The sequence below is a fragment of the Hylobates moloch genome, unplaced genomic scaffold, assembly GCF_009828535.3.
Source record: "Hylobates moloch isolate HMO894 unplaced genomic scaffold, HMol_V3 SCAFFOLD_12, whole genome shotgun sequence".
In the NCBI taxonomy this organism is placed as follows: domain Eukaryota; kingdom Metazoa; phylum Chordata; class Mammalia; order Primates; family Hylobatidae; genus Hylobates; species Hylobates moloch.
In genome coordinates this window covers 24,521,516-24,543,500 of record NW_026652287.1, presented here as the reverse complement: position 1 = coordinate 24,543,500, position 21,985 = coordinate 24,521,516, and the positions used below count along the sequence as shown (strand labels likewise).

General features: G+C 45.6%; 1 protein-coding gene and 1 long non-coding RNA gene across 2 annotated transcripts in view; one reads left to right on the top strand and one right to left on the bottom strand.

Moving 5' to 3' along the window:
• CMKLR1 (chemerin chemokine-like receptor 1) overlaps window positions 1-21,985 on the bottom strand; it is a 190,401-nt gene that overhangs the window by 159,788 nt on the left and 8,628 nt on the right. The window contains exon 4 of the mRNA XM_058425985.1: window positions 4,389-4,469. The gene's annotated coding sequence lies outside the window, so the exon portion shown is untranslated. The remainder of the gene's footprint in view (window positions 1-4,388; window positions 4,470-21,985) is intronic.
• Window positions 19,396-21,930, top strand: LOC131380875 (uncharacterized). Its single transcript, XR_009209129.1, has 3 exons — window positions 19,396-19,501; window positions 21,031-21,216; window positions 21,490-21,930. It is a non-coding gene; the product is annotated as an uncharacterized LOC131380875 (long non-coding RNA).

Here is a 21,985-nt window from a genome sequence, read left to right as displayed (position 1 = left end):
ACTAATTAGTCTTTCTTGGGTCAAGTGTTTTCCTTTAAAATAATCAACTGTGACCACAGGCAGGGTTCTACTATAACAATGGCTGCTCCCTCTACAATCTTGCAGATTTGGGTGGAAAAAAAGATTTCTAGAAAGGGGAAGCACAAACAGAAAAAGAACTCTTTTCCTCCAGCTCCAGAAAGAAAAATCCCAGAGGAGGATTCTGATGGGCTCAGCTTGCATCATATGCCTCTTCCAAGAGCCATCAATCGCTGTGGTCAGGGGCAGGAAGGAATGTTGAAATATGAGAATGCAGGAGGGGTTCCAGGTGGTCACTCATGATCATCTCCACTATGTGACTTCAAACCATGCCACTTAATCTTTTTATGTCTTAGTCTCAGCATCTGCTAAACAGAGATTAGAAAGCCTTGTACATAGAGTTGTTATGACTATTAGATGATTATCTGTGAAGCATAATGTCTAGCTACAAAAAAAAAGCCTATTAAGATTCTTAAGTACTTAAAATTCATCTCAAAATGGCATTTATTTTTATTTTACTTTATTTTTTGTGTGTGTGATGGAGTCTCGCACTGTCACCCAGACTGGAGTGCAGTGGCACGATCTCGGCTCACTGCAACCTCCATCTCCCAGATTCAACCGATTCTCCTGCCTCAGCCTCCCTAGTAGCTGGGATTACAGGCGCCCGCCACCACGCCCAGCTAATTTTGTGTGTGTGTATTTTTAGTAGAGATGGGGTTTCACCATGTTGGCCAGGCTGGTCTCGAACTCCTGACCTTGTGATCCGCCCACCTCGGCCTCTCAAAGTGCTGGCATTACAGACATGAGCCACCATGCCTGGCCTATTTTTATTTTTTTATTTTATTTTTTGAGAAGCATCTCTCTGTCGCTCAGGCTGGAGTGCAGTGGCACAATCTCAGCTCACTGCAACCTCTGCCTTCCAGGTTCAAGCCATTCTCCTGCCTCAGCCTCCTGAGTAGCTGGGACTACAGGTGCACATCACCACGCCCGGCTAATTTTTGTAATTATTTTTATTATTATTATTATTTTTGAGACAGAGTCTCGCTCTGTCACCCAGGCTGGAGTGCAGTGGCACAATATCGGCTCACTGCAACCTCCACCTCCGGGGTTCCAGTGATTCTCCTGCCTCAGCCTCCTGAGTAGCTGGGATTACAGGCATGCGCCACGATGCCTGACTAATTTTTGTATTTTTAGGAGAGACGGGGTTTCACCATGTTCAGGCTGGTCACGAACTCCTGACCTCAAGTGATTCACCTGCCTCAGCCTCCCAGAGTGCTGGGATTACAGGTGTGAGCCACTGTGCCTGGCCACAAATTGGCATATTTTTAAAAGCAATTTATAATTGGAAAGTCTCAGGGCTCACTCTTCACTTCTAATTCTCATAATCCTTACTTTCTCATTGTGGCTGACTTCATCCACAAACAGGCTTTCCTTGGGAGAACAAAATAGCTGCAGTAGCTCCAGGTCTCATGTTTGAAACCCATGGAATCTACGGACATGAATTGCCTTTCTCCCTACTCACAAGGAAGAGTCTTGACATTCACTCAGATTGGCTGACTTCAGGCACCTGTCCACTTATGAATCAATCACTCTGTCCAGGGGACGGGGACTGGGGGCAGAGAAATGGAATGCTGATTGGCTTAAACCAATCACAATCCACCCCGATGACTGAAGATGGAGTCAATCTCCCAGGAGCACAAGGGATACAAGAGAGGGATGATATGAAAATCAGGTCGTATAAGGAAAGAGGATAAGAGAGGGTGGGTGCTGTAGGCCAGAGTCAGCTGGCCTGCCAAACCCAGCCTGCTGTTGTAAATAAAGTTTTATTGGAACATAGCCGCAGTCATTCATCTATATATTGTCTATAGCTGCTTTTGTGGTACAATGACAGGATTAAATAGTTGCAACAGAGACCATATGGCTGCAAAGTCAAAAATCTTTACTATCGGGGCCTTTACAGAAAAAAGGTTGCAGATCCCTGCATGTAGGCAAGCATACAATTTCCACTGCAGTCGTATTCAAAACACATTTTCTTCCCTCCTCCCAGTCCTTCTCTGTTGAGATACATTATGACAAATCAGCAGAGCAGGCATCTGTCGGCAGAATCCTCCCAGGGTCCATCAACTCCTACCCCATTGCCAATGAGTAAACACACAGCCTGTGGAATCACATCAGGCAGAGGACTGGTTTGAGAAGAGATTTTATGGCTGCTGGAGCATACAGGCTCTGTCTCCATTACCCATCATGGAACTTCACCGTTCAAAGATCAATGACGTGCAGCCTAGATGATGCTGGCAAGCCAGGGGCTGTGGATCCCGATTTTTCCTCCATGATAAATGGGGAGCAATCTCCAGGAGCTCTAGCCTGGAAGACAGTCTTAGTTAAATTACTTTATTGCCCAGCTGAGAGATAGCCAGCTTAGAGGAGATGTACTCAAGCAGCATGCTAACTAGACTCAGCATCAGCACATAGACCCCTCCTCAGAGCAGCACACTCCTCCCTCCTCTTTCCCACCAAAGAGCAGAAGAATTCCACCCTGATATTGGCTTGTGGAGGCTGCTCTCCCTGACACTTCCATAGTAAGTAAGATCAGGGGTCTGTGTAGTTCCCACTCACTTCACATGCACATATCTGAGATCACTGCTTTCAAGCTTGCCAAGTGGCAGAGAACTTGTACATCATGGAGTCCTTGCAGACACTCAAAATGCTGGTATATCATGCTTAAAAGAAACTTCTAGTGCAAAGACTAAGTGCACAGGCACTAGAGATAGGCAGAACAGGATTTAGATCCCAGCTCTGCAACTTACCATGGGCAAGTGTCTTAGTTCAAGATCCTTCAGAAACTTACTTTAAGACAAGGGTTCAAGTGCACATAGTTGATTTAGAAAGTGACCTCAGGAAGCACCACAGGGGAGTGGGGAAGAGGAGGAACCAATAAAGGATGTGTATCAAGGAAGCTATCACTGGAGCTGAATTCTGCTGGAGAACCAATGTTAAATACTGCCTCAATGGTAACTCATCCAAGCAGCAAGGGTGCTGGGGTATTAATACTGCAACTCCCATATGTTATCATTTGAGGGATGCTGCCAGAGGCATTAACCCCCTTGCACTTCTGGCCTATGTACTGGGGATCTGGTGGCCAAAGAGAGCCCTTGGGCAAAGAGCTGCCAACGCTAGGAGATGGAAGTCCTGCCCGTGGACTCGAAAATGGTAAAACCCAAGGGGGTAGGAGTGGGGCTTGAAGGGGCATCAACAACATATGCTACAGCAAGCAACCTAATCTCTCTAAGACTCAAGTTTCCTCATCTACAAAATGTAAATTACTTGTAGCAAATAATGTCTAATATCATGGGGTTGCTTTGAAGGGTAAAGTCAATACTGCAAGTTAACATATTCAGCACAGTGTGTGGCACTAGTAAACATCTAATAAATAATAGTTATGTTTACAAAACATCACCTGCTAAACAAAATGTGTAATAAATGCCATGCTCATTTTCCAATCAACTCTGAGCCCCCAACCTATGGAGTTGGCAAGAAATCAATCTCCCTGTTTTGAGATGGTCCTTCTACCTCCCTAAGGTCACATTAGAATCTGAGAGGTTTAACTTGGGGCCAAGAAACAAAGGATAAGCTCTGGACTTCAGTTTCCCATGACCTTACTGTTGAGTTTATAATCCAACTCTGCAGAATCCATTAAGTTTGGCCACAGGAATCTTTGTGGAGGCTGGGGGGCCTGGTACCCAGGGTCCAGCTTCTTTCAGCATACCCCAGCCATTCCACACCTCCCCATCCTGACCACCAGTGGGGGTCCAGCCACCTCCCCAGGATCCCATGAGAGAGTAGACTGAGGCATCTGCAGATCTCCTACCCCACTGGTGTTGAGGGAACTCCCTCCTCGCTCATTGTTTCTGCCTCTTCCCCCCTCCTCAAAGTCACTTGTCTCCCTATCTTTTGAGCCATAAGCCAAGGGCTGCAAGCTGAAGGGCAAACAGAATGGTTCAAGTTCCCTGAGATTACCGAGTGCCTTCTTGAAACTGGGCTCTGCAGCTCCTGCCAGTATTATCTAGGATGTACATCACTGATCTTTGAATGGTAACATTCTGTGATGGGTAATGGAGTCAGAGCCTATGCACTCCTGCAGCAGCCCTGAAAGCCCTCATCTACCAGTCCTCTTATCTGATGTGAATCCACAGGCTTCGTATTTAGGTCATTGGCTATGGAGTAGGTTTTGATGGACCCTGGGAGAATTATTCTGCCTGCAGACAACCGTTCTTCTACTATGTTGCAATGTTCTAACAAGACAGAAGAGGAAAGAGTAAAAGAAACATTTATTGAGTACCACTTGTAACAGACATTGCATGTCCACCTACACAGCACTCCTCTTTCCCCTTCTTAACAGTACGCAGTAGAGGAGAATTTATAAACAACTTCCATCCATTCTGAGTCTTTTCCTGTAACAAAACAAAACACAAATTAATGGTGTTGCAATGAATTATCCTGTCACATAAAATTTTCTGCTAGATCAACTATCATATCAAATTGTAATATAAGCTAGTAGCAAGAGCCAATGATCTAATGAGAAAAGGATGAAAGAAAAAGCCAAAACTATAAATTCTATTCATTCAGGGTTTTGTTGGGATATTTTTCCCGTGAATTACAGAGACACGTTAATTTCTGAAGAGTGTAAGCAGTAAGCAGAGAAGCTATTCCATTCTAGAGACACACTCATGCTATGAGAAACAGAGTTTATGTTATGTCTCTAGGAGTGGCCAGATGTCTAGCTTTTCAAAATGAACAAAAATAGTTCCTTTTCCCAAGGGCATCAGAGAGTGACCCAGGAAAATATAACCTTGCCTCATTCCCAGCAAAGGTAACAAATGCATGGAAATTTAGCACAGATAATTTGCTGCTATTTGGGGCTTTCACATAGCCCCAAATTTTACCTCATTTGTTACTATGCAAGACTGAAAGTTTCAGAAACTCAAATTAAACTGATTTAAGCCTAAAGGGGGATTTACTGGCTGGTATAACTTGAAAGTTCAGGTGCTGCTTGATCCAGGTGCTCCAAAGACAGAATCAAGATTTGGTTCTTCTCTCTTTTTTGTCTCTGTTGGCTTCACTCTCAGGTACGTGTTTCCCCCAGCATAACAAAATAAATGACAGCAGCTCCTGGCTTACATCCCACTAGCTCAGACCCTCAGCAGAAGACGAATGCCTCTTTATCAGGATATCTCTCACGAGTCCTGGAATTCACTCTGATTGGATCGGCTGGAGTCATGTGCCTTCCCTGAACCTTGTTGTGGCTTGGGATGCAATAAGTCCTCTGACTGGCCAAAGCTAAAATCGTCAGAGACGTGTGAACCAGAGCAACTCCATCTTAAATAGGACCTGGGTAAAATGAGGCTGAGACCCACCGGGCTGCAGTCCCAGATGGTTAAGGCATTCTTAGTCACAGGATGAGATAGGAGGTCGGCACAAGATACAGATCTTAAAGACCTTGCTGATAAAACAGCTTGCAGTAAAGAAGCTGGCTATAACCCACTGAAACCAAGATGGCGACAAGAGTGACCTCTGGTCGTCCTCACTGCTACACTCCCGCTGTGAAAGCCCCAAATGGCAGTTTACAAATGCCATGGCAACCACAGGCAGTTACCCTATATGGTCTAAAAAGGGGAGACATGAATAATCCACCCCTTGTTTAGCATATCATCAAGAAACAACCATAAAAATGGGCAACCAGCAGCCCTCAGGGCTGCTCTGTCTACAGAGCAGCCGTTCTTTTATTCCTTTACTTTCCTAACAAACTTGCTTTCACTTTAATCTATGGACTCACTCTGAATTCTTTCTTACGTGAGATCCAAGAACCCTCTCTTGGGGTCTCAGTTGGGACCCCTTTCCTATAACAAAATTGCCTACCCAGGGAGCCAGGAATGGGGCTAATCTACACCACATTAAGTCAGAGGTCGGGAAAGCTAGCTCAATACATCAGATAGATGATACCAGAAGAAGGGCCACACACAGCTGATGCCCCCACAGGATCCCCAGCTATCATCTGATTTTCAAAATGACCCCCAATGTGATTAGTTGGGTTTTTTACTCTTTTTTCATCTCAAAGTTATACACGCACATTGTAATAATTACCTCCATTATATAGACTAAGAAACCAAGGCTCAGAGAACCAAGTAACACCCAAGTTCTCCTAATCAAACAAAGAGGAGCTGGGACCCAAACTCTCTGTCTGTGTGACTCCAAAGTGAAGTCTGCCCAGGGTCTTTTCTGTAAATGTCCATTTATAGGCCAATGAGTTTTTTTCGGGATTGTTCAAAGTCTTCCACTGTATACACAAACCAAAGATACCAGTGGCATTCCTGTTCCCTCACTCCCACATCCCAGAGCAAGCAAATTTCAGGAGCCCATTTGCAGCCCCTCTTGAAGAGGAACTGAAGACTGAGTTAGTAAATCTGTGCTGAGCTAATGCATTTTTCTGGTTGACAACTTCACCGCTGCCACCAACCTCAGTGCTTTGCTGATGTCAGGCAAGAAACGCAAAATATATTCTGCCCTGTCATTCTAGTCACCCCTTCCTGTCCAACCCACATCCTAAAAACAGGCAAACAGGATTGCCATAGTCAACTCAGTGTGGTTGAAGGGTGTTTCAAGGCTCCATATCCAGAGTGTAGCCTGAGGTCCCCTCTCTAGAGAACAGAGTGATAGAAGATACCAATAGCATTATGTTAGGGTGTCCCCTTCACCTAGAAAATCCACTTCTGGACATTTACCCTAAAAAAAAAAAATCAGAGATGTGAACAATCATGGATATACAGATATCTTCTGAAATATATGCTCAGAGTGCCCACAACAGATTACCCTGGGCACTTGTTAACAAGGGGCATTAGGCTGTGGTTCACACCTCCAATCCCAGCACTTTGGGAGGCCAAGGCAGACAGATCACCTGAGGTCGGGAGTTCGAGACCAGCCTGGACAACATGGTGAAACCCTGTCTCTACTAAAAATACAAAAATTAGCCAGCATGGTGGCACACACCTGTAATCCCAGCCACTCGGGAGGCTGAGGCAGGCGGATCACTTGAACCCAGGAAGCAGAGGTTGCAATGAGCCGAGATCACGCCACTGCACTCCAGCCTGGGCAATGGAGTGAGACTCCATCTCAAAAAAAAAAAAAAAAAGTTAGGGGGGCATTAGCTGGGCAAGTGGTGGGGGTGGGGCAGGATCTCTGCATTCCACTCACACCTGCAAAATCAGAATCTCCTAGGCTCTGGCATCCAGCTTAAGTTCAAGGCTGCAGTGAGCAATAAGCATGCCACTGCACTCCAGCCTGGGCAATAGAGCAAGACATCATCTCTAAAAAAAGAAAAAGTAAAAAAAAAAAAAAAAAGTAGGGGGGAGGGTGGGATCCCTGCATTCCACTCACATCTATGAAATCAGAATCTCCTAAGATGACTCCCAGTGATTCCTGCCTCCCGATGTGTCCCTGGTATTCACACCCACCTTGTTATATAGTCTCCTCCCACCTTGAACAGGCCTGGCCTCTTTAACTAACGCAATGGCATATTGCAGAAGTGACAGAGCGCCCTCTGAGGTTAAGTCATAAAAGCCTTGTCTTGCTTTCTCTTGGGTCACTCTTTGTGGGGGAAAGTCAGCCGCCATGTCATGAGGACACTCAAGCAACCCTATAGAGAATTCTGCAGGTCCAGGAGCTGGATTCTGCCAACAGCCAGCACAGATCTTGTGAGAGAGCTGCCTTGGAAATGGATCCTCCAGCCCCAGTTGAGTCTGAACCACATCTTGACTCCTGAGAGACCTCAAGCCAGAAGCAACCAGCTAGGACACTCCCTAATTCCTGACTCTCAAAACCTCTGTGAGACAAATGAATAGTCATTGTTTCAAGCTGCTAGGTTTGGGGGTAATTCGTTATTAAGCAGTAGTTATTACACAGGGTGAGCCCAGGATCTACATGTTTACAAGCTCCTTGGGAAAGTCAGACACACTGAAGCCACTGGAGGCCAAGGATGTCCCTGCAACATTGTTTAGATTCAGAAAGTAACATCGGTGCCCCCTAGGGGATTAGAGAAGCAAATTATAGTCCACCTGCAGGATGGCCAACAATGCACGTAGGAGACAGCTAGTACCTACCTTATCTTTCTTCAAAGGCTGCCAAGCATTTATGACATATTGAATACAAAATCAGTTCACATGCACAATGCATAATACAATCCTATTTTTGTTTCATATAATCCCTCATGTCCCAGGCATTAGCCTGAGATGTGTGTGATTATATAATAGTCTTTTACTCCTTGAAGAAGTTCTTGTCACTCCTAAATTATTAAGGTGCAAGCCCACAGCAGCCTAATGGCTTGGAATTAGCCCCAGCTGTTTCTGAAGTTTCCGCAGGAATCCTTTTACCTGAGCTCAGGAATGTGCCCACGGGTCCTTTTGGCGTTGACATCCTGCTGTGCCATTGCCGTGGTCTGCTGGGGCGGCTCCCACCCCCAGCCCAGGAGGCACGATGGCTCACATTCACCCACGTGGGGATACAGGCCCTTACAAATATCCAGGTGAGACCAGGATGTAGTTATTTGTTTCACACATATAATACATAAAAATAATCCTACTGTAAAAGCTGCCTTTAAAGGAGGGGAAAATAGAGGCAATCAAGCGTAATAGCTCAAGGTCTGACTCCACCTTTTACTTAAATCAGGCGCATTCGCCTCATGTCTTTTTTTTTTTTTTTTTTTTTTTTGAGACGGAGTCTCGCTCTGTCGCCCAGGCTGGAGTGCAGTGGCGCAATCTCAGCTCACTGCAGGCTCCGCCCCCCGGGATTCACGCCATTCTCCTGGCTCAGCCTCCCGCGTAGCCGGGACTACAGGCGCCCGCCACCTCGCCCGGCTAATTTTTTGTATTTTTAGTAGAGACGGGGTTTCACCGTGTTAGCCAGGATGGTCTCGATCTCCTGACCTCGTGATCCGCCCGCCTCGGCCTCCTAAAGTGCTGGGATTACAGGCGTGAGCCACTGCGCCCGGCTCCTGTCATTACCGTCCCACTGCGCTGAACAATTCTAGGGCCACAGTTCCTATTGTATTCCTTGTATAGAGCACCCCCTGGAGTCATGCCTTTATTTCCTCATCTGTAACATGGGGATTATAATCACAGCTCATAGGGTCATTATTAGCACTGAGCAAGTGAATTCACGTAAAGCCCCTCAACAGTGCCTGGCCCAGAGTGGGCACTCAACAAATGTCACATCTTAATTACCACCATTATTATTCATCTGTACTCCACACATATAATTCCACTGCCCTCCCTAGAGGTAGCTCCATTTATTAAGCAGGCACACTTGTAGAATTTTTCTGTGCATTTACATACATAGATTTCGGCACTGATTTTTTTCTTGTATGAATAGGATTGTTCTTTATTCTCAGCCATATGTGTCAGAGAAGCTCCCATGTCAGCGCGCATAGATCAGCCTCACTCTAGTGCAGATATGCCAAGCTTTATCTAACAGTCCCCACTTGTTCAGTACTTTGCTTATTTCTAGTTTTATGCTATTGCACACAAGTTGCAAAGAACATTGCTACATGCTTCTTTGTCCATCACACTAGTATTTCTTTAGATGAGATTCCTAGAAGTGATAATTCTGGGGTAAAGGATATTTGCATTTAAAATGCTGATAGATCCTCAGCCTGTCGGGTGCTACTACAGACAACAGAATAAGAGGAGAGATATAGTACCATGAAGATTAATTTAAAATTATTTCTGAGAGTGGTTGCTAAGACTCAACATCCAAGCGCTTTACTTGGAACTTCCTGTGTAAACACTCACCCTGCATGGAGGATGTTCTGGGAAAATTGCCACACCTCCAAGTTCCCACCCAGCTCATCTGAACCAAGAGAAGTGGGGGATAAGCCTTCCTGTCTAGTAGACCAACAATACCCCCTGGAGAAACATGGGAACATCTCTCCTCCAAAGGACATCCCACCATCACCCCGTAGTCCAAACAAGACAACCACATAGGCCAGGAGGGCAAGTCCAAGTCCGCTCATTGGATTTGGTACATTACTACCGGGAGGAAGACCAACCTTGGAGACCAGGGTACCCCTTACCAGACGTGGCACTTCTCTCCAGCCTCAGGTGAGAGCAAGAGCAAGTCTGCGTATCCCTTCTGCCACCATCTGGTCCTCAATCCTCAACTCCAGCAAGCAAATGCTTGGATGAGAATGCACACCCTGTCTCCCAAGAGCAAACAAGTGCGTTCAGGCCTGGGGCAGCCAAACTCTAGGTTTAGAAACAGATTTTGCTCCAACCCTGCAGGGGCATGTTCTACCAACACACACAGTTTGCTTTAGGTTCCCTTTAGAATACTTAACTACTCCATCTGCAGCTTCCGTATTTGAGCTTTCAGGGCATCCCCAAGAACCGTGGATAGTTATTTTGCTTATTTTCTTCTCACCAAGTGCTCACACCCAGAATCAAGGGATGGCCCTGCTCAAAGGTAAACTCCAGTCCCCTTCCCAGAAAGCAGAAAATACATGTAACATTTTAAATGAGGGTTTTACAAGCTTTGGGGGAAAAATATAGAAGCAGATTCTATTCCAGTAACCCTACTAAATATGCATTTATAATTTTGCATTCATTTAACAATATTTACCAAGCATTTGCTACATGCCAGAACTTCTTGAAGGTGCTGAAGACACAAGGGTAGGTAAAGCAAGTCAGGACACTACAGACAGTCCCCAACTTATGATGCTTTGATTTTTTCATTTTATGATGGTGAGAAAGCAATAGGCATTCAGTACATTCCTTGACTCACAATGGGGTCACATCCATATTGTAAATCGAGGAGCATCTGTATAGGGATTAGATTCTAGTGTGCACATGCATAGAAAAAAAAGGCAAGAGAATATTTTTAAAGTGATAATGGTTATCCCTGAGGATTGTGATAATAGAGATCTTTATTGTTTTTTATGTTTTGTGTTGTTTGAAATTTTTCCAACTGGAAAAAGACTCACGGTATAGATGAATATTTATAGTTATGGGACTATACTCACAAGATACTGCTAAGTGAAAAGAACTGGCTACAGAAGAATATACAAAGTATATTTTTTGTAAATATATATTTACACTGTGTGTGTATCTGTTGTGATGAGTTATTTTCACTAAAAGGATTATGGAGGAATGTGTTGTTCGATTTTCTGTGTCTTTCTGCGTTTTGCAAGTGGTATGAATTGAACACATATCGCTTTTATAAAAAGGGGAAAAATGGGTCGGGCATGATGGCTCACACCTGTAATCCCAGCACTTTGGGGGGCCAAACTGGGGAGATTGCTTGAGCCCAGAAGTTCAAGACCAGCCTGGGCAACATGGTGAGACCCTGTCTCTACAAAAAATACAAAAAAAAAAAAAATAGCTAGGCATGATGGTGCACATCTGTGGTCCCAGCTACCTGGGAGGCTGAGGTGGGAGGATGACCTGAGCCTGGGAGGTCAAGCCTACAGTAAGCTCTGATCATACCACTGCACTCCAGCCTGGGTGACAGAGTGAGACTCTGTCTCCAAAAAAAAAAGTCGGGGGAGTGGAGGGTGGGGAACATTATTTAGCAATAGGAACTTCGACCTAGCCCTAAATTATTCTATCCCTAAATTATTCTATCCCTTGGTCTACCAAAATACCTGAAAATTCTCCATTAGAGTCAGTCATTTGGCTAAACATTTCATTCCCAGAGGCTCCTGCTATACTACTTAAGAGGAATAACACACTGGTCTGTCACTTGCAAAATGGAAACGTGAACAGGGAATCTGAAAATGAACTGTCACTTTGGAGAGCGAGGAGTCTGCCTGCCTCAGCAAGACACAGACAGACAGGGAAGGGCATGGAGAGTCCCAGTGGTGCATGAGGACTCTCTGCTCTGAAAGTGAGGAGGAGGAGACTGAAGAAAAATCAGATGAGACATGGGATAAGAAGGACCTCCATGCATGCCCCTCTCCCAACACCCAGCACCCGCTCTGCAGCCAAGGTCAGAGCTGTCAAAGAGTGATGAGCAACCTGTTTACTAAAAAGAAAGAAAAATCTACCTATAAGAGGTTTTTATCATAGTGAGCCGCTCTGCCTGAGTCTTCAGAAATTATCAAGGGTGACATCACTCTCCCCAGTCACAACCCCAGGACTCAACATCCCAGCAACACCCAAAGGACTCACCCACCCACCTCCCTGTCATTGCAGCAGCAGAACTGTCAGCCCTAAAAATGAGGATGGTTACATGAGGAAATATGACGATCACTCCTCTCCAAGCTGTCAGCTAGAATATGAGCCTGGACTTAGACTAGCTGCAGCAGGGACCATGTTTAACAAGGGGCACGGTGGACTGCTTTAATATTCAATCCAGACCTCTGATGATGAGTTATTCATTAATGACCAACTGCCTCAAGGCTCCTGTTTTGTTGAAAGCTTTACAAACCATCCAAGAAATGAGATATTGAGCTAAACATTTCATTCTTCCTCTTTTCATCATTCATCCAACATTTTTTGCAAATACTTACCAGGGGCTAGGGACTGGGGGGTTCAGGTATAAGATTCTTTTGGGCTTGAACACATCTGAGGACACCTTGAATTTTTATAAAAATGTGTATTAGCTTTTCTTAATTATGCAAGTAACACATGCCTTGCAATATGCTAAACAACAAAGTAAAGTAAAAAATCAATAATCTCCCCCACTGCATTCTAACTCTAACCCCTTGTAGTTAGCAATGTTAATAGATTGTTGTAGAGTTCCCTTCTCTGTGCCTTTTTAAAAAAATGTTCATCTATTTATTTGAGACTTGATTATGAGACTGGCTAATTTTTGTATTTTTTGTAGAAACAGGGTTTCATCATGGTGCCCAAGCTGATCTCAAACTCCTGGGCTCAAGTGATCTGCCCACCTCAGCCTCCCAAAGTGCTAGGACTACAGGCATGAGCCACCACACCTGGCCCTGGCCCTCTATGTCTTTTTTTACTTACATATATATATATATATATAGAGAGAGAGAGAGAGAGAGAGAGAAACTATACACATGCTTCTACAACTCATCTTTTTCACTTCGTTGTGTATTAAGAATCTCCCTTCAGGGTGACACAGAGATTGAGCTTGTCCTTTTTCATAGCTGTGTGATATTCCACAGTATGGCTATAATGTAATTTATTCAACAAGTCTCAGACTGATAGACAGGATGTCTCCTAACATCCTATTTGGGGAGACTCATTAAACATCCTTGGACATCACTGTACTTTCATGGATGTATAAAGAAACGACTCCCCAGGTGGGACAACTGGGTATAGACATCTAACAGTGGCAGAGGGTCCCTTTCTGCCCCAGCTCATGGGAAAATTCCCAGTGGCCCTGATCAGTTCCCCACTGGTTAGGGAACAAGATTATCCCTCCTCTCCCTCTCCCTACCAGGTGTCCAAGTTCCTCCCCGTTCTCTTCATGGGGCTGGAGAGTTGGCAGGATGGTTGGATGGTGGTTTGTTCACATATGATGGGTCAGAAGCCAGGTGCCCTCCAGGGCAGCTCACTGCTCAGTCCCTGGCCCTTCTCCTCTGTGCTCACGATGGAAGCCCTCCCCATTCCCCTCCCACTTCCCAAAGGCCTCCACACCATCCTTCCCTGCTCAGAACGGTCTTCCAGATCAACCTCCTTTTTCCCCAGCCCCAGTCTCATCACTTCTCAGAGACCAGGGATCGGGAGTGGGCAGAATGCATCCGCGTGCTTTCATCCTTGGCTCTGTGTCGGCACCATCTGGCGAAGGAGAGAAGGGTCCTTAGAACCAAGGTGGGCGAAGAAAGGCAGGGGGAGAGCAGAGGAGGGGAAGGAAGGGGAGGGAAGGAAAGGGGAGGGGAGGGGAGGAGAGGAAGGGAAGGGAAAGACAGAGGAAGGGAGGGGAGGGGAAAGGAGGAGAGAGAGGGGAGGGGAATGATTAGGCAGCAAAGAGACCCTTCCCAATACAACCCTACCACATGCACTTCTTTGTCACTGCTTTCTACTCTCTGAACATTTATGATGCATTAAGTCCAGCTCTCCTCAGCCCTTCCTTCTGCAAAGACACCAACACCATGTACATTTCATAGTGAGGACACTGGAGCCAGGATGGGGGGCGGGGGTGTGTGATTTAGCCGACACCACTCATCAAGTTGGTAGCAGAGAAGGGGTTACAACCCAGCTCTCTGACATCCCTTTATTGTGAGTTGAGGAAGGAGTGAGTCTCCATTGCAGTTCATTCCACCTGCCCTCCAGAATCCCAAGGAGCGATCCTATTAATCATCACAAGAAGGTTAATATGAAAATAGAATCAGGCCTAAACTGAGACAGACAAGTTCAAATCTGTCACCCTTAACCCAGTCCAATTCAATCTGTCAGCAAGTCCTGTTGGCTCTTCCTTCAAACTCTATTGAGAATTCAGTTTTTCCTTTCTACTCTGGTCACCTCTGTCCAAGGCACCAGGGTTCCTGCAGCCACCTCCTCTCTGCCTCCCCAGCTCCCATCTTGCCCCTCCACAGGTCTTTTCATGTAGCAGCTGGAGCCTTACTCTTAAAATATAAACTGGATTATGTCTTTCTCCCCAGCTTGGAGCCTCTAGCAAATGACTTCTGGCTGCACTTAAAATAAAACCTCCATTTCTCACCCTGGGCGATGAGGCAGGACACGATCTCTTCACACTTCCAACCTCATCTCCTGCAGCAACCCCTCTCCTTCACTTACCCTGTTCCTCTTTCTGTTGCTGTGAAACTTAAGACTCTGGGCTGGACACAGCTAGGATCCCAGCACTTTGGGAGGCCAAGGCGGGAGAATCGCTTGAGGCCAGGAGTTCAAGAGCAGCCTGGGCAACATAACAAGACTCCATCTCTAAAAAAAAATTTTTTTCATGAGTCAGGTGTGGTGGCATGCATCTGTGGCCCAGCTACTCAGAAGGCTGAGGTGGGAGTATCACCTGAGCTCAGGAGTTCGAGGTTCCAGTGAGCTGATTGTGCCACTGCACTCCAGTTTGGGTGACAGAGTGAGACCCTGTCCCAAAATAGCAACAACGAAAACACCAAAACTCCCAGCTCTCTCCTGCTTTCCACAGCCTTTGCAATTGCCATTCCCACTCGCTGTGGAAATGGGCTGCAGGTGTCTGCACAGCCAGCTGCTTCTTCTCCTTCCCTCTCAACTCAGATGTCGCCGCTTTGGAAAGGCCTTACCACCATCAGGAATCATCTTGCTCACCTTTCTGCTTATTTGTTGATTGTCTATCTTCCCAGACTACGAGGCACACACCATCAGGGAAGAGGCCAGGTTTACTTTGTTCAAGCACATGGAATAAAGTAGGTGCTCAATGAGTCTCTGAGAAGAAAGGCAGGGAGGATGTGGTGGTGTGGAGGAAGGGAGACCGGTGTGTGCTCCTTAAGGTAACATCCATGCCCAGGCCCCAGACACCCAAGGAACAGTCAGCAGGCCCTGAGGCCAGTCTCACCCCTCCATCAACACACCACAGCCAGTGTTGTTTGTAGCTCAGTGTGGGCCCCCATTGAGTCTGGCTATGGCATATTCAGAACAGCCAGGGCCTCTAAAAAGGTGAGTGGGGACCTGGCAGTCATTTTCTCTTTGCAGCTGTGAAATCTTCATGAATGTTCCTCTTTGAGTCAGATTTGTGTCTCTTACCTGACTCTTGCAGCCATGACTTCTGGAACTCTGTCTCCCAGGGTGTGACCGTGTACTAAAATATTTTACATGCCATGTATCCATGATAGTCCCATGAGGGAACTACCATATCATCCCCATTTGAAAGATGGGGAAACTGAGGCTCAGAGAAATTCTGTAATGAGCTCAAGGTCATAGAGCCTCTTACCACCTGAGCTGAGATTTAGACCCAGACAGGCTGAGTGCAGAGCTGATGCTCTTGACCATGACACCGGAGACCTCCTGGCACCAAGGATGCCATAGGATGAGTGAAGTCTCCAAGAAGTCTACCAACTGGTTTCTGCCTTAATTTTCTTGACCCCAGCACCCAAGGCCTTGGGTGCAAGGGTAGCCACAGCAGAGGCTCAGCAGTCCACACTGAACTGAGGAGTGGGGTCAGTCCTACCCTGTGTCAGAAATCCCTTTCTCTTGCTCTGCAAGGCCAAAGGGATCAGGTCAAACCAACCATGGCTGATTCCCTAAAAATCCCACTTTCCCTCTCAGTGAAGGAGAAAGCAATATTGATTCTGCAGGATCCCTGAATGGTGAATTTGCCCCTGTCAGGCAGCTTCTGCTGATTTGGAGAAAAGAAACAAATCACTCCAGCACCTAAATCTAACAAGCTGGGAGAGATGGCAGTAAGGATTGCTGCTGGGAGGTGGGGCAGGAACCAGGAGATATTTATAGGGCACCAGAGAGAAAGAAATGGGGGTGGTTGAGCCCATTCTGCTGCTGACCCCAGATTTATACACTACAGGCGTCGTTCATGGTCCCCATGGGACCCCCGGGTCCTTTCAACATCTCCTCCTAGCCTTGGGGAGATGAATCACACACGCAGAGGAAGTGAGTGTTGCTGTATCTTTGTGGGTGAGCCTGTGTGTGCTTGGATGTGTCTGTGTGCACATTGGAATATCTTTGTGTGTCTGCCTCAGTGTATCTGTGTGTCTTTGTATATGCATTTGTGTTTCTGCCTTTGGCTACATCTTTCAGATGGATGAGATCAGTTTCCCTTTCAAGTTGCCTTTTGGGAGTTTACTACAAGATTTGCTTCCCTCCCCTCTACTGGACAGAGTGATGCCTCATCTTCCCTGCCTCTGAATGTGGAGGCACCTTCTCCCCTGCTGACAAAAAATCAAATCTTGGAGGTGGTCTTCGATTCTACTCAGGGGAAGTAAAATCTGTAATTATGATATACTACCAAATGAGTGGGTGGTTCCAAGCCCCTAGCTGGTAAATTCCCTCCTCTTTCCTTCTTGCAAGTCAATTCCTTTTGTTTTTTGGGTTTTTTTAGATGGAATCTTGCTCTGTTGCCCAGGCTGGAGTGCAGTGGTGCAATCTCAGCTCACTGCAACCTCTGCCTCCCAGGTTCAAGCGATTCTCCTGCCTCAACCTCCCCAGTAGCTGGGATTACAGGCATGTGCCACCACACCTGGCTAATTTTTGTATTTTTAGTAGAGTCGGGGTTTCACCGTGTTGGCCAGGCTGGTCTCGAACTCCTGACCTCAAGTGATCCACCTGCCTTGGCCTCCCGAAGCACTAGGATTATAGGCGTGGGCCACCGCCCACTGCACCCAGCCAAGTCAGTTCTTATTTAGAGCAAAGATTTTTTTTTTCACTGATGCAAACTATTTAAGCTATTTTATGTAGTACTTATTCCCCTGCACAGACATGTGATAGCCACATATTTAAAGTCTGTAAATAATACTATCAAAATGATCTTAATCTTCTAAATCTCACAAATGTTTATATTTTATAACCCAATCAAAAATGAAAGCTAAACAAGCCAATCATAGAGCAAAGATTTTTAACCTCTGCATCTGTGGTCATGTTTTGGGCAACATGTGCAGCCTACTAGCTCTCTTCTGTGCCTTCATGACCCAGAAGCTACATGTGGGGTGGCAGCATCACAAAAATCAAAGTAGCATGAGTCCCTGAGTAATCGCATGGGGGACCACGACCATAGAGGGTTGACTGACTCCCATCAGAATTTATGTAAGAGAAACAAAGCTTGATTGTCTAAAATCACAGACACTTCTGGGTTTGCTTGTTACTGCATTCATAAGCTTATCCTAACTACTACAACATCTAAATCATCTTATGTATCCCTGGTGGTATACACAATAAAACCTTGGGATACATTGGACTTGGCTATTTCTAAGATCCTATTTAGCTCTGAGACTCGATAATCCTAACCTCTTATGATAGCATGACCCTAATTATTTACCCAGATCACACCTCTGGGTCTCTGAAACATAAAATTGCAAACCGACATTGCCACCCAGCCCTCTAGTATATGAGGAGACAAGTCTAAAGATGCTACCAGGCCCTCCCAGAATGGAAAAGCACGAAACTGAGGGATTTTTTTCTGTGACTGTGAAGCTTCTACATTTATTGCCCAGCCAGCTGCATTTCACCCTGTGCTAGGCAACTGTTCCTAAATGAACCCAACCCAAAGCCCTTCTCCCCATGAGCCTTTCTACAATCCAAACCCTCCCAATTAAGGAAACAACTTTGAAATTAACCCTAACTAAGTCTCAGAAGTGTCCTTGGACTTCAAGCAAGCTGAGTACCTTGGGGGGCTTATTCTGGCTCTTGCTGGAGTTGATACTCATGTCTACCGAAGTGTCAGGTGACTTGGGCTCCAATCACAGTTCTGGCATTCCTAGCAGTGTGAACTTTGACAAGTGACATGGCCTCTCTGAGTCATATCTTCAACTGTAAAATGTGGATAATAATAGTACTTGCCTCCTAGGATTGTCCTGAGGATATATAGAGCATAAAACTACTGCCCCAATGTCAATGAAAAAAAGGAGCCCTTTGTGTAAGCAGAATGTGGGAAAGCACCCATAACCAAACTCTAATCAGACAAAGTGTCAGCTCTTTAGCCACTGGAGTCACCAGTAAACTTGGCCTGAGAGAGTAACCCTTCAATTCACTATTGCTCTCTAGCTAAGACAGGCTTCTCAGGGGTGCCATTGTTATCAGGGATGGGAAGGAATGGGACAGGGGACCAGTACCTTTTGATGAGGAGGAGAGTCACTGCTTAAGTACTGCTGGGGAAGTCCCAGTCAGGCAGTGAGATGCTCCAGACACTAAAAAGACAGCATGAAACGGGCACACATATCACTTCTTCACTTGAAGTCCCAGTTTCTTCCTGTATCAAATCCACAGGCTATACTGAGGGTCTAAAGTGGCTGCCACAGATTTTAAAATGTGGAGACCCTGCGAGGTATTATCATTGCTATTGCCAACATCATTACTGCATACCCTTCTCCCCATGAAAAGCCCTTACAGAAACTCCCCCACCACCTCCATATTTTCTCCCTCAGAGCCTCATACTATGCGGATGGATAAATAAAAAACCAATGGTTTTCAATTTCCAGGACGCTCCCGAGATCATTATTCACTCTCCAAGAGGGTAGCTTTCAATTCTGCTATAAATGAGAGGCTGGCCTTTAACTCCCCGCTCTCTGTTGTCATGGAAACTGGTGCACTAGCAACTTGGCATGGAAACAAGAAATGGGTATTCTTTTTCCACCAAGAAGAGGAAAGGCTGGGAGAACTTCAAGGTAGGAGGTGGAGACCTTGCACTCTATATGATCTCCCTTTGAAAAGGAACCACCCAAAAGATGCCAATAAGGAAATTCTTTTGCAGAGCCCTAGAACTAACTTCAGGACCATGGAAAGCTCCCTGAAAAGTTAAAGGTTGAGCCAGGAGCAGGAGAAAAAGTGAAGTCAGTAGCTACACCATATCCTCAACTTCTACAGAAGACAAAGTATAAAAGGCGGGGACTGTGCTGCAGAGGGGAGAAGCGGGGAGGGGAGGGGAGAGGAGTGGAGAGGACGGGAGGGGAGGGGAGGGGACGGGAGGCGAGGCAAGGGGAGGGGAGGGGAGGGGAGGGAAGGGAAGGGAAGGGAAGGGAAGGGAAGGGAAGGGAAGGGAAGGGGGAAGGGAAGGGAAGGGAAGGGAAGGGAAGGGAAGGGAAGGGAAGGATAGGGAAGGGAAGGGAAGGATCCCTCTGGCATTAATCCTTCTTAGTCCCAATCCCAAATTCCCAGGATAAATACTCTACATGGGTAGGTGTTTCTCCTTTAGCTAATTTGCTATGAATAGGGAAAGTGGGACCTCACTGAACACATGTGGCCAGTGGGTACACATCCCAGGGACCCTGTGGATCAGAGAGGTGCGAGGAGCAGTGTTCAAGAAGACAGGAATGAATGTGAGCTGTGCGAGATCTCATAAATTCACCATGGCAATGATAGATCCTGGACCCTAAAAATAGAAAGAATGCATTCTCTAAAAGCTGAGAAATTTGGTCAAGGAAGGAAATGGGGTCCATCCTACATGGAAGCCAGTGATGGGGATGGGAGAGTTAAGCCAAACCCATGAACTTTAAAAAGCATCCAACTTCTACTCAGTAGTCATTGAAATGGTCTCCATAAAGCTCCGAGGCAAAATTATAGATCATCATTTTAATTGAGTGAAATTGGCTATACATTAATATTCATGATTATTAGAGCAGCTAATTTTCCTCTTTATAGAAAGTGAGTGGGGGATCATTTCAGCTGCTACTTACTTTTCCTCCCTTTGATTTCTGCGGAGGAGGTGAACGAATAAAACACACAGCACTTGGAATCAGCCATCAATTTTGGAATGTTGGGTAATTATCAAGGATTTTTTAAATTGCTTTGACCTCTTAGAGGGACTGCGTAGAAGCATTCTATGAATATTAAAAAAAAAATGCACCTGCTAGCCTCTAGGCCTGGTCCCTTTGGCCAAATAAGGGCAGGTGACCTAAATGACATAAGCACCCCATCCACTCCACTGCCCCACCAACCCACCAAGGATGAAAATAACAACAACAATAACAGTAATAACAGTCATCAGAGCCCATGCTGGGTGCAGCCAAGACGGGATGAGAGTGCACAGGTAGGGTGACAAGGGTGTCCATGCATGGCAGGGGTGGCAGCTGAAACAGGAGAATAGTTACATTGACCACTGAGTATAAATGGATTTCTCACTGTCAGAGAAAGGAGTCACAAATGTGGAAAGGAAGAGAACCAGAATGAGCTCTATGGTGATGGATTGGAGTCAGAGGTGTATCAACGTGACTTTCTGGTTTCCAATAAGGAGAAAAAATCTAATAAATATAGATGTAAACATGTTTGTACATGTGTATATCCACATACACATACATGTGCGCACACACACATGTACCCCCTAGATTTGCACACTAAGAGGACCTGGAAGCAGTGCTGCCCTAATAGCTATAAACATACTTTACACCAATATCTTTGTTTCCAGATATTTTCCACTAAATTGAATCAAAGCACTTCAGAGAAATGGCTGATTCCGGGGCTGGCTCTGAGAAAAAACAAGATAACTAGAATATCTTGTGCCAGAAAGCAAGAAAACATTCAAAGTATCATAGGGGTCACAACAAGGGACACAGACGCCAGCTTGAAGTGGCTCTCACCAGCCAAAAATGAGGTGATTTGAGCATCAAAATAAATGAGAATAGTAATGAATTACAGCCCACTCAAAAAACTAGCATGGAATGAGTTCATACTAATATAAATAAATGAATGAAGTAAATGTTTGATAGCGAATAGGATATTTACATAATTTCAAAGACCCTCCCCACAAAAAATACTGCGAAGACAGAAAGAGTAATTTTAGAGTGGAGAGAAGTCCCCTGTGGGGAGGGCCCCCCAATGAAGTGACCAGAGTGAATGCCAGCACTAATCACATGCCATCCAACAGGGTTCCATGAGAAGGACGCCACATCTTTCACATGCTATTCCTGCCCAAGATGCATGACCTGAATCTATTCACCAGGGAGCATCAGACACACCCACACAGAGTGACATTCCACAAAATGCTGGCTGTCCCCTCCAAAAGCGTCATGAGAGTCCAAGAGAGACTGAGGAACACTCCAGACTGGAGGAGATCCAAGAGACAGGACAGCTAAACACAACAGTAGATGCTGAACTGGATCCTTTCACTGCAAAGGACGTTATTGGCACAAACAGGAACCTGTGAATGGGGTCTGAGGATTAGATGGGAGTAATGTTGCAGGGTTCATGTCCTGACCTAATAGTTTTACCGTGATCACTAAGAGCATGTCCTTATTTTAAGGAAATAGACTCTATTGTATTCAGGGGTGACAGGGCATCGATTTGACAACTTATTTTGAAATGGCTTCGGAGGAAAAGAAAGTGATCTGTACTGAACTTGCAACTTTACAATAATGATCATA